This window comes from Lipophrys pholis, assembly GCF_963383615.2.
Source record: "Lipophrys pholis genome assembly, chromosome: 20".
Classification (NCBI taxonomy): domain Eukaryota; kingdom Metazoa; phylum Chordata; class Actinopteri; order Blenniiformes; family Blenniidae; genus Lipophrys; species Lipophrys pholis.
In genome coordinates this window covers 20,193,857-20,211,509 of record NC_137648.1, presented here as the reverse complement: position 1 = coordinate 20,211,509, position 17,653 = coordinate 20,193,857, and positions in this window count along the sequence as shown.

Sequence of the window (17,653 nt, the reverse complement as noted above, 5' to 3'; positions counted from 1 at the left end):
AGGTCTCACCTGAGTATTTGTCACTTATAGAATGCCAAAAAAATGTCTATGAGCTTCCTACTGTGCATGCACACTGCGGCCATAGTAAATAGTAGTTCTGCACATGCTCAGTAGCTCCACAATAAGAACAATGTTTGCCTCCGATGTGTCATGACTCCCAGTCCACATTCTCCTGGGACTCCTGTAGTTTTACAGCTAAGTTCATTGAGCGATTTTGAATCATGGGTAAATAAGGAAGAATGAAGCATGCATTACATATGGTTGACTTTATTTTGAAGGCGGTTCCCTTACCATTTTCAGTGTGATACTTTTCCCAAACTTTATTGCATTTACAAGTCGACTGTCTGCTGTAGCTCGGGCTCAGTTTCAGTCAGGAGACTATCACAGTCTCTACTTTTAATGTCAGGCTTCAGTCAGCATCAGTCCATTTAAATTGTCCATTGTTGTATAATGTATTTTAGTATTCTGTCTGATGTTTTGTGGGAAACCAGGAGGTTCGTTTTAATGGTTATGTCTAATGTTAACAATGTATTATTAATGATACAGTATAATGTGTATTGTTGTGTTCCTCATGGTCATTGCATTATTTGTATAATTATTGCATAAGCTTTTTAGTATTCTGTATGAATTTTAGGAAACCAGGGGATGAATTTTAATGTTACTAATGCTACCGTAGACTATATTTGTAACATGTATTAGAATGTTGTGTTCCTGCCCGGGGACTGCAGATGGAAACCAGCCACGGCTTAATCTGGTACAAAGCATCCTTTCTTGAAGATTAATGTTTTTTTAGTACATGGTCCCTGAAAAATAAACAAATAAACTAAACTAACTAAGGCTTTTCTACTCAATAAAGGTTATATATCAGAATTGGTTGAGGCCATCGAGGACCCTTCTCTGATGAAGCTGCTGTAGGTTTAGCCTGCTGGGAGATCGACACTGAGCTTTTTTCATTCTCGCTCACGATTCACACTGATATGTCACTAACATTTTCTCTCTCAAAAATATATAAAATATATATATATATAAATATATATATATTTCTCTCTCTCCGCCCCTGCTCACATGGAATTGTTGGTTTTTCTGTGTAAAGGTGCCTTAAAATGACTGTCTTTTATTTTGTGCCCTAGAAATAAAAGTGGAATTGAACTGCTTTGACGGCCTGGTGCTTCCTGCCCAAGATTCTATAGAGAGGTTCGGTTGGTGGCGGTGGCGGTGGCGGTGGCGGTGGCGGTGGCTTGGCCATGCACTAAGCTTTTGTGGTTGGGCCGGCTTATGACCCTTCCTATTTACATGGGGTGTAGAATGGTGAGCACCTTTGCCTAGTCAGACTAACCTTCTGGGTGTTGTGGGTGTTCATGGCCTTGTGTGCCTGGGCATCGCCATGCCTGAGGGGAGGAGGGCGTTGTACCCTGATGCACACTTCTTTATCGAAAGCTGAGCTTCCTACTTTCAAGAGGTCTTATGTGGTGGTCTTTGGGTGGTCGTTCCTTCCTTTGAGCCAGATGAGTTGTAACTGTGCATCCCACTATCTGTCTCCTCCCATCCACTCTGGTCTGGTGGTCCTGCCAACAGGTTCGTAATAAATCCATAAAGACTGCAAGAGCAACCGTGTGTCAGACTCTTCCTTTGCAAATCTGTTTTGGTATCATGAGGCAATCAGACTGCAGGCCGAAGATATTGAACAAAGAACAAGAAAAATACACTTTCTGAGCTAATCATTACTGGCTCATAGTAAATACAAATAAAACGTTGAGATTCAATAAGACATCTCAATAGCTCATGATTTATTTATTGAATTTGGTGAAGCTGTGTGTTTGTTTGTGGACGTCAGATCGCCGTGCTCAAGGATTCCAATATGATCGTTACTTTCAGAACAAAAACTGCTTGCAGAATGTTAACAGCAGCCTATCAAAAACTATCTGATTCCTGTTAGGAGATATATTAATATTGAGCTGAGCCTTTACCAGAGGCTACATGTGGGTTAATCATTGCAGTCAGACAAGTGGAGCCACTGGTGGAAACGGAGCCTGGGCAGAAAATGCCGTTTTCGCCCAATTTACATGAAAATGGAGTTGGACTGCTTTCAAGAAGTTCCACCTTGGGAGCCGTTCTGAAAAAGCAGTGTTTGCATAGACTCAACACTGTTGCCTTGTAAACCGTACGGTCTCAAAAGAACACGAGAAATTAAATGAGCATCATGACAAGTGCAGGTAATTATCAGTGATTGTCGGACCGTGCGACATTTGTCACAGATATTGTCACACGTAAGTGTTTGAGTCAAAAAAGCAGCGGAACCACCAGCCGGCGAAGAAGTACCGAGTGGAGTGGTGTTGCGCCGCGTCGCACGTTGTTTGCTAAAACTCATTGACACATTTAAGTGCTAATGAGCCAAGCGTTGCGGCTAATGTTTTCACACACCTTGCAAAGGGTGTTGTCAAGCAGGAAACACTCCTACCTTTTCCCTCCTCTCACTGTTTCATGCCTAAAATGCTATCTCGGGAGCTCCGTGACCTTAGCGGGGAAAATATATTTATATATTTGCAGCAAATCAGCTATCAGCAGTTTTTCAGCCCAGAAGGACTCGTACTCATATCTGTCCTGTCAGAGGCTTGTCTGTGTTATCTGAGTGCCGGCGCAGCGTATATAATTCAAACAAACCCAGAGTATATACACTATGCGCTGCTCGGGGTCTCACTTCAGGGGCTTATTCCCCCGACGCCGCATGCTTGTTTGTCGAGACTATCTCATCTAACACCTCACACTACTCTTTCAATTTCTGCACAGTGTTTGTCTTTCATATGTCGCAGGAGCAAGCAGCTTAATTCAGGGAATAGTCCGGTCCCTCTCCCAGCCTCTGTGCTTATTTGCAGAGTATTCTGTCGGGGGAACAGAGGTGCTACTATAGAGAGAGATTTCTGATTGTGTTTGTATTCGATTACAGCAAGGAAGATGTAAATAGGTCTTTTTTTTTTCATTTCTTTATTTTTTTTTCAAATCTCTGTTGGTTATTTGTTCCCTTTTTGGAAATTAACTACAGTAATGAAGCCGTAATCAAAAGTGGTCCTGAAGATTTAAGATTAAATGGCTCGAGTTAGTTTTAATACAACAGCTAATAGTTGTTTAGAAGCCACTGTGTCAGCAATATAAATGCTTCATCCAACAGTTTTAATCGGAAATTAGTTCATCTCCCGCTGAGCAAATACAACCTGCCGCTGATTCCCTGCTAATTGTTGGAGAGCTGAAGATGCAGTCTGATTTATCATCCGTTCAAAGTGAAAGCGCAGTCGATCAAAGGAAAAAGAGAGGTTGGCGTGGACGGCTGGAGGGATCTGTCTCACAACTGCTTGGATTTCAATGCTGCGCAATGTCAGTGATCCGGAGCTGTTACTCTTCTTTCATATTCTCGTTTGAAATGAATTCCATACTGACAAGCTTTTTATTTAAAAAAAATAAGAAAGGAATATAGCCAATGATTAATACGCACCATGTGGTTTCAGCCAAGTAGTTTAGTCAACTCGAGGGGACGCAGATGATGGGAAAACCAATGAATCTTATAAATCCTCCATCCATCCAAAAAATAAAATACCAGTTAGTCTGTTAATACATTCAGTCAAGCCTGATTTCCGAACCCAATCAGTTAGCAGGTCGACACTGGTTGCTTATTTTCCAACAGTGTTTCAACTGGACCTTGCACATCTCTGCATCTGTAGATTTAAATTGGCATCTCACGCCACGGTGGACTTGTTGACCGGCGATAGGACCGTCTCTCCGCCTCCGGCGCTGGCCACTTGTGGTCACTGACGCGGCTGTGAAATTGGCATCATTAAAAAATGCTTCAAGATAACTTGAGGACATCTGTCAACAGTACGAGGATTCTGTGTGGAAAAGATGAGAAAAGATCCACTGAATGAAGAGGAAAGGCTTTTTGAACGTTTCACTTGTATGAATTGCATGATTTACTTACATTTTATTGTGTTTATGTTAAAAGCTGTGATGTTTGCTCGTCATTTATCAAAGATCTTTCCCTTTACAGGACTGGTTTCATGTTGTAATAACCTTCAGGATTACAACCCCGTCGATGACTTCTCATCCACACGTGTCCTCGGCTCTGTTTACACACACAAGTGCTGCAGCGATTCTGCTCACACTCTGTGCTGTCACAGCCTCCGAAATTACCCGCCGCCACCTGACAGATGGGCCTGAAAATGGACCGGGTTCGGGAGAGAGAATCAGATACATGTGTCGAGGTAAAGTTAAATACTACATGCTCTTAAAGCGAGCCGGCTCTTTGGCATGTTGGAGCAGGCGCTTATCGCCCCTGTCCAGGTTAGCTCCAGGCGCTATCATATCTGGGAGCGCAGCCCCTGTCGTCCGTATGCCTGCCCACCCGCTTGCCTACTGGCGGATTTTTATTTATTTATTTATTTTTTATCCTCCTCCTCCTCCCGAGAGCAAACATCAACACACAGTTCCCCATCGACATGTGGCCTCAGCGCTCGTTTGGATGTGAAATATACTGCCGGGCAAGTGGGTTTGGTAAACAATACCCCGAACCAGCAGTGAAAATGAGCACAAGTTCACATAGAACTTTATAGGGAGACGTAAACAATGACGATGAAATCGCCTGCAGAATAAGAGCCCGTTTACGCAACGGTTTGAAAAGTGAAAATCGGGTGTCCGTTTACAGAAACACCGAGACACAAATTTTTCAAAACGGCTCCCGAGGTCGAACTTTTTGACAAAGTGTCAACTCTGGCATGGTGTAAGAGGGTCCGGTCCACCAGGATGTCCATGTCCTCTCTTAAATCTGTTCTTAAAACAAACTGTTATCGCTTCGCTTTTCTAAACTGAAGTTCTCTTGTTTTTTTTGTTTTTTTTCATGTCTTATTTCAAATAAAGTTGTTATTATTATTATTATTATTATTATTATTATTATTATTATTATTATTATTATCATTATTATTATTATTAATGTTTATAGCATATTGTTTGGGTGTGTGTGTTTTCATTACACAAACAAACATCAGTATCCACTAGTGGCGCAACATGCACACTGCATCGTTTTCAGCATTTTTACCGTTGCTGTGGAAACAGACATGGTTTAAAAAACATTGCCACGTAAAGGCAAAACTTTTATGAAACGAAAGGACAAAATTAGGAGTGGGACCAGTAAATAATCCCGTTAAAATATTTGTTTTAGTGCAGCAAAGTATTATTATTTATTAAAAGGATTTCTTTTTGATACTGCTTTTCATCTGCTTGAGCTTTAAGAATCATTCAAAATTATTATTCATTTCTTTAATTGTTTACATTTCATTTCATTGATTAGTTTATTTGGACGGGACAGTGCATATTAAATACCAGGCCATCTCTTCATGAGGTTACTGTAAATATGCTGGATTGAGCACAATGTTGATTTCCATCCGTTGTCCCACAAAAAAACCATACAAGGTTACAAACATATAAAAACAATACGGTAAGACAAAGATGATAAGATAATTCTTTTTAAAAACCTACCATAAATTGCAAATAATAAAGTGCTTACTCAGCAGTCTGACATAGGTAAAGTGCCATTTTAGTTTGGTTTTTTTGCAACTGCATTCAGTTTTGTTTTATCTTCCTTTTGAAGGCTTCATTTGTACTTTATTTGTGAGTGAAATCCAACCCCCCCCAACCCACCGCCAAGTTCTCCCGGTTAAAATCTCAAACATCGTCCTCAATAAGTCCACAAATCACACAGAAGAGCAGCCCGGCAGCACTAATTGAGCTGCGGTGGAATTAACTTACATCCTAAATTAAATTCTTGTGTCAGTTTGGGTAGAAAATCTCCAGCGAGGACAAATTGAGTCTGAAGAGCAGGACTCAACAGTGGCTTCAAAAACACCGGCGGCGAGGCGACTCTCCATCCCGAGACGACCACAATCAACCGGCATTCAATCATTTCCCCCTCCCTCATCCCTTTTGGTGTCCATCGCTATGAAGCAATCACGCAGCTGCCGAGGCCGTGGCAGAACAGCTCCATCACTTTTTCAGGATTCTGGGTTTTTTGATTTGGCTGTGTTCTCTCGCAGCGATCTCATGCAGCCGTGCTGCGGCACAAGGGTGAGGAAATAAACCGGCAAAGCTTCGGAGGGCATCAGGCGGCGGGCTGTAATTTTATAAGAGGGCAACAGTGATCAGCTGTAATCGTCCAAACGGCTGCACTTCATGCTGTACTGACGCAATGGAAACAAGAAGGCTTTAAAAGGCCAGCGTGATACCGACGTACTTTGAAATAACAAAACAGGACGTTGTCGCTTTAAAAATCTCCCAGATAGATTGTTTGGACAGCTTTCACAGTTCTGTGTGTGTGTGTGTGTGTGTGTGTGTGTGTGTGTGTGTGTGTGTGTGTGTGTGTGTGTGTGTGTGTGTGTGTGTGTGTGTGTGTGTGTGTGTGTGTGTGTGTGTGTGTGTGTGTGTGTGTGTGTGTGTGTGTGTGTGTGTGTGTGTGCGTGTGTGTGTGTGTGTGTGTGCGTGTGTGCGGTCACGCAGACTCCGCGGACTGCTTCTATTTTGAGAGTAATGGTTGCCGGATTCAGGAGGGCCTGTTTCCGTCTAATCTCCTTGACTTCTAGACAGGCAATCAGGGACACAGAGATGTGTTATCGCAGGGCCACCTTGATGGGATGCTTTGATACAAGCCTACATGCTCACGGCATTGCAGAAGACGCCCAAAACCAAACAGAAACCACAATGACATCCACGGTAGAGAATACTTCTCACATAGCCGTCGAGAGGAACTGGCGAAGGAGAACGTGGTATGAGGGCCAAAATGATCGCACAACACACTCCAAATAATGGTGGGAGACTAGTCCTTTCTACAGATGTTAGATTTAAGGGGTTTTCACTTCAATCTTTTTGCTGAAGTGGAGACTTTCTGCTGACAGAGACAGATCGTGGGAAGGATTATTGACGTATATTCTTGTATACATACATTGACTTCTTGTTATGACTTATGATTTATATTCCATACAAAACATTGATGCATAAATGTGGCCTCTCCAACTGATATTACTTACAGAAACAACAAGCATGTGGTGGTTTTCTGTACACGTTGGAAGGTTGCTTATCCACTTTGACCAATCATTCTGGTCGAGGTTAAAGCTCCTCAACCTGCAGTGCCGATGACAGTAGGAGATTTTCACTGCGTCCACATCCACAGTCAGCAGAATTAGGTGTCCGAAATGTTGTGAAAGGAGCTAATCAACTGGCAGGTATGGAGTTATCGAAGCACAGCTGGTACTCAGGATAGAGACTGAAAAGTGTTTGTCTTCATTATGTCCATGTTACTAACAGCTTACAGTCTATTCACATGCAGCAGCACATCTGGTGACAGTGGCCCTTCACGAATTCAATTTAATTACAAATAAATATATGACATCAGGGGGCTTCTGTGCACTTTGAAAGGTTGTACGTCCACTGAGAACAGCTAGGGATTCTGGATTTATACGTACCACAGCTGGCAGAAGTAAACGTTGCGAATGGTTTGAAAGTGCCAACGTAAAGACATTTACCCAAGCTGGATAAGAAACTCGTTCACACTGCAGGGATATAAGACCCAATTCTGATTCTTTGCTCCCAGTGATTCATATCCGACCTGTTTTGTTTCAGTGTCAAAGCTCCAATTCTGATGTTTTCACACCAGACCCAGGCCTCCATCATATGTAGTACTAATTCAAATAGTTTTCTACATGCGACTGGTTCGTCACTGACGTGTGACTGACGTCATGGATAAGCACCGGAGGAAGCAGCTCCGCCAGAGTAAAAGCTGTGCGCTCTTCTTTCCTCCTTCTTCTTTCCCTCCTCATTTTGTCCAGATTCTGTCGACTCGTATTTAACAACCACTTGAAAATGGATCGACACGCTGACCCGTGTTGCCAGATATGGCTGGTAACCCCCAATTGGGAAGCCCAACTCTCTTACCTTTTAACTTTGTTTATTTCATGCATTTCTGTATTCATGGCGTGTTCTTTATTGTTTGTATAATAGTTTTACCGTTTTAACATGATTCCTACACAGGCTGAGGTTTGGGCTGGTTTTTATTGAGGTATGTGGGTTTTACGTTCTTTGGGCTGGAAACAGTGAGTCACAACTGGCAACCCTGGTGCTGACCGGCGTGGCGTCCATATTTACTTCGGTCAACAGCGTGTTCTGCGCTTTGGGGCCCGAAACCGTTGGTTCCGATCACGTTCACACGGCAGTCTGATAGCGGTCGCGTTTGAAATGTAACGTGACTGATCACGGAAAAAGAACGTTTATTGCGCATCGAGACCTGCAAGCGTGAACGTAGCCTAAGAGCTCATTTAGAAGTGTGTCCAGTAAACACCTCATGCTGCCTGTACTGCTCACAAGACTCTGTTTGATCTGTATCTCATTCAAGCGCATCTATTTTGAGGTTGCAGTCTGAAACGGCTCACAACCATTTGTGGTTTCTGAATACATTGGGCCATTGCTTATCTGTCTCAACTTGAGCTTCCCGGTGGGAGTAGCAGCTACCTGGCCGGCAGTGCTGACAAAACCTGCATCCACAGCAGGCTAAGAAATATACCAAAGAACTGGCAGAAGCTAAAAGGTAGTACGAGACCGGAACCACCTCAACTCTTGAGACCAAATGATTGAGAACATTCCCGTGTTACCATGGAGCCTGTATGCATTTGAGCCTTCTGCCATTCCATTTTCAATTGTACCCTCAAACCGAGAGTCTACGGTCATTTGGGTCTGAGCACATTGCGAGGTTACTGACAGAGCTGCCGGTGGGGATTATTGGTAATGATACGGAAGAGACACCAAGGTACCCAAACTCACCTCAAAGATAAGAACTGGTGTTCAATATATACAGCTGGAACTATTGGGACCAACTCACTAAACCTATACCTTTTTGTAGTAAGACTTTGGATTATAGCGTATTGTTCTCTGCTGCATGTGTGTGTGCTTTCATTACAAAATCAACCACTAGGGGCAACTCGAGGCCTGCCATGCTAACTACTTCGTTTTCAAAACGTTGCCACGTAAATGCAAGAATTCTTTTGAAATGATGAAAAACGACGCCTTTTCACATGAAACGTTGTGTAAACTGGGCCTAAATACAAAGACAGAAACAAACGCGATGATGGAAGTACTAGAATTAGAATAAAATATGTACCGCACTATGTGACTTTTGCCACTTGCTCAGGTTTATTGTAAGACGAACGCCTTTGTAAATTGCTCTTTGTGTTGCATGCCTGGAGTCTTCGTTTGCATTTCTATAGACTTTTGATCAGAGGAGATTTGCTTAGTGGAAAGAAGCTTCAATAGAGACTGACCACCGCGGGTTCCGAGTAAACAAACTCATTTACATTCCGTTTCTTCATGCTGTGAGAGCCACAAATTAATTTGCTTCAAATGTTTGGGGATTTCCAAGGGGAAGGTTATCTTATAACCTCAGCAAATTAAAGTGAAAGCCTTGAGAAAACGCCCGCTTTCGCCGCACACTCTCACACAAACAGGGGCCCCCTATTAACATAAACACAAGAAACGTATACGCCTTCTGAGAGAAAAGAAAATATCTTTAAGACATTAACAGTACGCCGCTAAAGTGGGTCTTCTTTTGACAAAACACTTTTTTAATGTCAAGGTATTCCACCTCCGTTGAAAAGCAGAATACTTCTTATTAATGTCAAGTATTGTGGAAAAAAAAAAAAAAAAAGCTACAATACGTGTGCTGTACCGTGGTTTAATTACCAAATCTACATTCTATGAAGCATATTGTAGGATGTAACCGAGGAGCTCCTCTTGCCTGGAGTTGCTTCTATGCTAATTCAATCCCTCATGTTCTGTTCCTAATGTCATCCAGCGATTGAAACAGCCACCGAGGGCAAAACACCCACTCTCTACCTCTCTACCTCTGCACCCTCCAAGGATAATACCGCTGTCACTTTAATTTAACTATAGTCTCAAAACTTTTTGCAAAGAGGAAACGCACTCGAAGTAAAACTCTGGCTTTGCTCGTGGTTGCAGGGGGGATTTTTCCCAATCAGACGCCTGCTTGTCTCACCTCTCTTTTGTTTCCATCCCCCCGGAAACTTAATAAAGGCGATCGGTCTAACCTAATGGACCGTTGGGAAGTGATGGCGGCAATTCTGGTAAAACACAGTGGCTTCCTCCCGTCGCATTTATAAAGTGTTGACGGCACCCGCATGCCGTCTCTGCCTTGAACTGCAGGAGACATTAACAGCAATTTGCTTTCAGTTAGCGGAACATGTGCTGGGAAAAGTTGCCGCCGTCTGTAAATCATTGACCACCCGAGTGTCCCTCGGGTGCGATCCAAATGCCAATCCCCATAAAAAGCATTTTCAGAGCACTGTGAAGGAACAGATGAAATCATCAGTCTGTTTTCCCCCTGGCGCACACAGAAAGGTGTGCTCTCCGCAGATTCCTGTGGAAGTCACCTGATATTTATAATGACTGCAGGAGCCTGACATTACTGTCTGGCTTACACTTCCAGCCGCCCTCTCGAGCAGAGACAGAATACCAATAGAAATCAATGGATCCATGCTTCACAACACTTCAGGTTTCTCACTGCCGAGTCCATGTCAACAGGGGGTTTAAACCGGTAAATTCCTGCGGTCAATCGGGTGCTGAGTGGAGGTCAAAGATGACTTGCGTCTTTCTCAGAAAGGTACAACAGTTCTACCATCAATCATACTTTCAGCAAGCTGATCGGTGATTCTGTTTGTTATGTATGCAAATAAGATCGGGACTAAGACAATGTGGACCACATTCAAGACAGGTTTCTTCAGCTTAGAGCAATCAAGATGTAAAGCTCATATAGCAACTGTCTGTGTAGTGAAACAGGGTTTAAATCCCTGCACACAATCTGTCTGTCTGTCGTTTTCTCTCCTTCTATCCCCAAACCCAAACCAGAACAGCAGAAAGTCTCCACCTCTCAGTCTGGTTCTGCAGAAAATCTCCACCTGAGTCTGGCTCTGCAGGTTTCTTCCTGCTAAAAGGGAGTTTTTCCTTTCCGCAGTCGCTTATGTCGAATTGTTGCATTTTTATTTATTTATTTATTTAAATTTTAAGTGACCTTAAGTGTTCCGAAAGGGGCCTATAAATAAAATTAATTATCATTATTATCATTATTATTATTATTGTCATTATTATTATTAACATTATTACAACTGTGTTGTATTTGGCATAACAGAAATAAAAGTGAATTAAATTGGACAAGAAATCTACAGGTTAGGTTTTATGGATTTTCTATTTTCTTCTCATGCCAAAATTACCAATAGGAGTAATGGTGTCCTCTCCCTTTAAGAGCCAGAGGCACTCACCAATTCACGACAGTGAAATGGAAAATGTATTCGGGAGAAAACAGCTTTACAACTGACCCTTTGACTATAATACAAACTTACATACAGAATGTTTCTTTTTTTCAATGTAATATATCTTCAGAAAACAGCAGAGGAAAATAACTAAAGTCACAATTCCATTCCACTCATGTCTCTTCTGTGCTGAATTGGTAATGAAGGTAGGAAGTGAAACAGCTTCGTCTTGTTAAACCAGCATCTGGCCAGTCCTTCAGTCTAATATGAACGACGGCAGATTGTGGAGTAAACAAAACTAATTGTAATTACTATCTAAAACAAAAACAAACTAACAATACTGACAGAAAGAGCTGGACTAAAGACATCCTGGGTATCAGAGTGACTCACTTCTGCCATCAAGACGCATAGCAATGTCGTTACTTAAATGTTAAATACTGAACGTCTGTTAAAACAAAACGGTTGGATTCGCCACAGGCGTTACAGAAAATGGGCTTTTATTTTCTCTATTGTTTACTGTAAGACAAGAAAAAGGCCTAAAACAATTGCTGATGCATCAGTATGACTGTAAATATAAATGTAGAGTATGGGAGAAAGAATAGACATTCTCTATCTGAAGGCTTGTCATTCACTTTGATGCTAACTTTTTATTTAAAAAACTGATTTTTGAAAGTAAGGAGACGCTATACTCCCTGTGCACGTTCTGCTGGAGCTCTTATTCAAAACTACACAAGACTGTGGCGGTACGCTCAAACGGTGTCCCCTCAACTCATTACCAGTCGCCGAGGAAACGCTCAACCCGACAGCATTAACATGCACAGACATGCGGAGAAGCAAACTGTATCCACGCCATTATGTACAAATAGCTAATTCCCCACTGCACACCCTCCGCGGATCAGTGTCGACTGAAGTGTGCGCGCACTTCTGGAAATGTAGGAAACGTGACGCACAGATCCCCCAGCCAGGCGGGGCTTCCTTTTACTCACTCGACAAACATCCACCTTTCCCCACCACCTCCACTCCTTCCCCACTGTGCGTGCTACTTAAGCTACTATTTTCACGCTAGTGAGCTTTTCTCCCCTTGCAGTCCGATAAGAACTTTGTGAAAGAGCAAAATATATATATATATATATAATAAACTGAAGGGCTTTTGTGAGGTGTTACCCACGGCACAATGACCAAGTCTGCTATTGTGTAAAATAAAAGCAAGGAAAATGAAATGTTAATAGATCATTATCCGAACCCCCTGCTACGGTGAAGAATGGCACAGAAAAATGTGTTTTGAAGCTGAATACTGAGGTGGAACGACGTCCTGGGGGTGGTGGGGGGGGGGGGGGGGGTCTCTCGACTAAGAACCACCTCTCCTTTCAAACCGGTTGTTCCTTAATTACTGTACAAACTGTACAGTGCTTTGGTTTAAGCAGCACAATCATTTCATTTCACCTCGCAGTGGAGCAGGCCGCAGAATGCTAAGTACGCTCTTCAAATATGCAGGACGCCTCGGGTCCTCTGTGGAGGAATTCGCAAAGCAGAACAGGTGCACACTAAATTTAGGCGAGGTAATTGATGCTACGCTGTAGAAAATGCCATTAAAATAAACTGACTTGCTTTACATATACCACCTTTATAAATAAACTGGAATTACAGCAAAGGAAAAAAAAGAAAAAACCCAGAAATAATTGCAAAACAATGGAGCAAAGCCTGAATCAGCAGGGAGGATCAACAAGCAGCGAGAAGTGCAAGTTCTGCATTTGTGGCTCGAACTTGGGTGAAAAGAGTTGGGAAAGGTTGAGTCAAAACTTTGACTCAAAACGCTCTTAGAGGAAGGAGATAAGGCAAATATCTCAAGCAAAATAAAGGGATGGTTAGAATTTATGAAGTGAAACAATACAAGATTTGGATGGGAAGATTCTGCGGACTCGCTAAACACCGAAATGATGAGCGACAACATGAGAGAAGTTTCTTTAGAAGCTGGACAATACTTTATTTGTGTTTTTCTTTGAAAAACTGAAGTAGCGTGGAATCTCCTAATGCTCGGAGCCACAAACAATAAAACTTTTTGAAAACGGCTACCCAGTTGGAACTTTTCAAAAGCACTCTGACTCCGTCGCCATGGAAACGGGGGGGGGGGGGGGGGGGGGGGGGGGACTTTTTGTAAACACCCTGACTCCATGTCTTGGGGGGAAACGTTGTCGTGCAAACCCAGGATCCCTTTCCATGAGTTTTAACTGAACCCCAACTTACTCAAAATGTCTGATGGGGATGAAAATGTCTTGAAGGCATTCAGGAAACTGTGTGGTATTTGCAAATCAGCACAACCTGGTGGACAGAAACTGCATCAATAAGTCAATCTCGTTGTCTCTGGTTCGATAGTAAACAGAAGCAGCCGGCTGATTTTTAGGCCCCATTAACACGGCAATGCTTCGAGTGAAAATCCATAATTTCTGCGATTTCATTTCAGAGAGATTTTGCGTTTACATTGCAACATTCTGAAAACGATATCTGTGGCAAAAACACTGAAAACAAGGCAGTTTAAATGTTGGGCCACTAGTGGGAGCTGGAGTTTGGTTTTGTAATGAAACACACATGAAGCAGAGAACAATGAGCTCTGAACATTAAAACTGGGAGAACACGGACATTCTAGTGGACAGACCACCAAGTTGGACTGTTATTACTGCGACTGTCAAAATAAAACTACCAAGTCCGGGAGAACATGGACTGGGAGTCATGACACAATGAAGGAAGACATTGTTCTTACTGTCCGTCTACTCACACAGGTACAGAGGAACTATTTACCACGTCCGTGGCGGGCACGCACTGCAGCAGCGTTTCTGTCATCTAGTTGGACACGGAGTTGCATTCGTCCTGTGATCCACACAATCACAGTGTCACATTTTCAAAAAGTTCCACCTTGGCGGCCGTTCTCAAAAAGTCAAATTTTCAGTGCCTTTCACGTAAACGGAAACCCGAATGGCAACGGGAGTTTAGCGTTTTTCCACTTGAAACTGTCGTGTCAAAGGATATTGCATCAAATTGGCCAGTTAATCACAGAAATTCGCTTTAGATAGCGTCTATTTGTGTATTGGTTTTCTCGAAAAACCTTAAGATGGTCTGGTCCAGACACCTCAGGAGGAGTTCTGTACACCGAGGCGTGACCCTCAAGATTAACCTCAGGCGTTCCCCAAAGGGGCAAATTGAAAAACGCATGGAATGAGACCATGAGGACTGAGCTTGTTGCAGCATCTGATCACATTGTCTTTCTGGTGCGGAACACATTGGACTTCGGGGGAAACCCTGGGCCAAAGAACGAACGAGGGAAACAGCATTTCCCTTCTGACTTACGAGACCAGACCTTGTCTGGATGTTCCAGACAGTGTGCTGGGGTGAAGGATTTTCTCACTATTCTCTCTGTCCTCTACAAACAATTTCCAAACGTAAATGATTAATTAGAAGATACATATGCATAGATGAATGATTAATCACAAACACTTTTACATGCCTCACAATGAGGAGTCAAATGTAAATGCATGTTCACTGAAACGCCTTTGTAGATTGTCGAGGGGCGCAGATCTGAAGCACGCATACAATTCGTGTGTTGTTTCCAACACTTGGGTGATTACAACAAGCAACATGAGTTGGGTTTTTAAAATTCACAAACACTCAATATCAAAGCTCTGAGCTATAAAAAAAAAAAGTATAGGAACTGTTGTTGGAGCGCAAGTTGTTGGAGCCTTCACGCTGCGCAAGCTCTCGGGCGAAACAGACACCAAGATTCTGTAGATTACAAACGGCATACAAAAGTAAGCTTATATTAAACAGCGAGATGTCAGTGTGTTGTGTTTGGTGGCGCTAAAAAAAGGTTCACTTGATCCAAGAGGGAAGTGTTGCTCATTTACAGTGCAAAATAAAATAAAATAAATAAATAAAAAAAAGGTATTCGCCACCTTCTGCATTTCATCGTCTTGTTTTTGTGTATCTCAACAGGTCGGGTCTAGTTTGAGATACAGAATACAAGTCGTAACTGATGAGCGAGCCGAGAAGCCAAAGTGTCACCTGATATTGGTAAACAGCTTTTTATCCCTTGAGGTATTAAGTCAAAAGTAATTTTCCCATACCGCACTGGGAGTGGTACAACGAAAACCACAGCTGACGCAAATAAGATTCGAGATTCAACCTTTGTTGTCATTGTGTAGCTGTAGACGACAATACACTGAAAGTATGGTGGTTCTCCCCGAGTCAGAATAGAAAGGATGAAGAGGTAAGATTAGAAGAAAAGAAAGAGAAAAATGGAATAACAACATAAAAATGTCAGATAAAAGGACCTGACAACCATTGAGCTCTTTCAGAGAATCTTCTATGGCATGAGTGAGGCGATTACGCGACGTTTCGAGTGAAAGTACATCGAAAATGTTTGTGTTTTCACAACCGCTTTTGAAAAGTTTTGTTTACATGGAAACACTGAAAACAACGTAGTTGGTACGGTGGGCCACAAGTTGGTGCTGTTGTTTGTTTTTGTAATGAAACCGAACACGCAGAAAACAGTACGCTATAAAGAGTATTCACCGCATTCGTATGGACAGACGACAAAAATTTTGGTGTCTATGTAACTCAACTATAAAACTAACAAATGTTGTTTATTCTCCATCTGCTCACGAATATGCACAAATACTCACCGTGATGCGCAGTAGCAGCAATTTGGACCCCGTGCGAAATCAGGAAATTGCGTTCTCCCCAGTTCGCACGGAAACGAATGAAAGCATTTTCAAAAAGTCTCACCGTAGAACCGTTTTCATAAAGTTTTCAGTTCCTCTGTGCACCGCCGTCGTGTAAACGGATGCCCAAAGACATAATGACTTTTTTTTTGTGTTTTCACTCGAAAATGCTGTGTGAATGGGACCGGAGTTCATTTTTGAACTTTTTAGAAATGAGGATAAAAAATTTTTTTTTTAAAAAACAACAAATTATGGGGGTTTTCTATAATCTTAGTGTTCAGTGGGGTTCGTTCCCTGTTTCACTTGGTGCAACTCCCTCAAGGAAATCTTCCAGCAGTGACAGTTAGGGTTAGCACTGTGTTCACTGTTACATTACAAATGCAAACAAGTTGTACAGAGAACTTTGTACTTTATGTCACGTGGGTTTGCTTTCTGTGAAAATACGTTGGAAGGCAGAACAGTGAAGAATTTTATATGAAAACCATTTTTATTTTTACTTCAGTTCTGAGGTAACCTGAACAGAAGATTTGGGTGCAAATTTAATGTTCATCTGCACATCACCAGTGACAACATCCCACAGACAACTTAAAAATAATGAAGAGAAAAATCCTACAGTGTCACATAAGCCGCAGAGGCGACAGTTTAAAAAGACAAAACTCCTTTTCAGCAGAAATAAATAGAACATAGACACATGAACGTATCGAGGATAGCCTAGATTTAAAACGGCTTCACTAGGAAATGGTGAAAAATGACCTGAGCCATCTAAAACTGTAAGCTTTACTGGTTTTCTGAGCAACTACTTTCAGAAACTTTTAAGAACCTCCACGGATCAATCACTGTGAGAATCAAGTCTTCTGTTGGAATAATATGGGGCTAACAGCTCTTTAAAATATGATGGCGTTTGCTCTTTATGAGCTTTGATGGAAAACTGGTTAGTGCCAAGGCAGTGGTGCAGCAAGGTCTCGTAAAAACCCATTAAAGAAATAAAAGCAATCACTCTTTTTACCAAACAGACACCCTGAGTAATTTTAATATCGGTCAGATGTACAGTAGCTTCCGACACATTCTCATTACGTATTCTCTCTGTCCGTGTGGCTTCACAGTGCAACATCCCTGAATCAAACCATCCATCCTTCAATATTCAGCTTTCTGGGGTGTTTATCCCAGTTAAGAGCAGATAATCCCCAGTGCAGCTCACCGGTCACTCATAGTGCGACCAGAGACGCAGAATCGCCCGTAAATAATACAACAAGAATCACCCGGGTCCTTCGCAAGTACATCCCTAAATTACATGAAGACGTTTCAAGCACACTCAGAACATGCAAACGCCATAAAACCGACCGACACGCTGGCCTGAAAATCCTCAAACCAGCAGAAATATCTTCCAGAAGATTTTGTCACAGGAAAGAGAAAACAAGTGTTTAAAGGTCTTGGCCACGTCTACTTTGATGGCTTGCCTCGATGGAAGTAAGATGGACGTTGGCCAAAGACGGCCAAAGTCTCCTGCTCCATTAAATCATCTTGATAAATATGGATTTCAAACGAGTGTGCGAGCGAAGCAGTTTAATGGTAAAGCTACTGTTTCCTATAGATTTC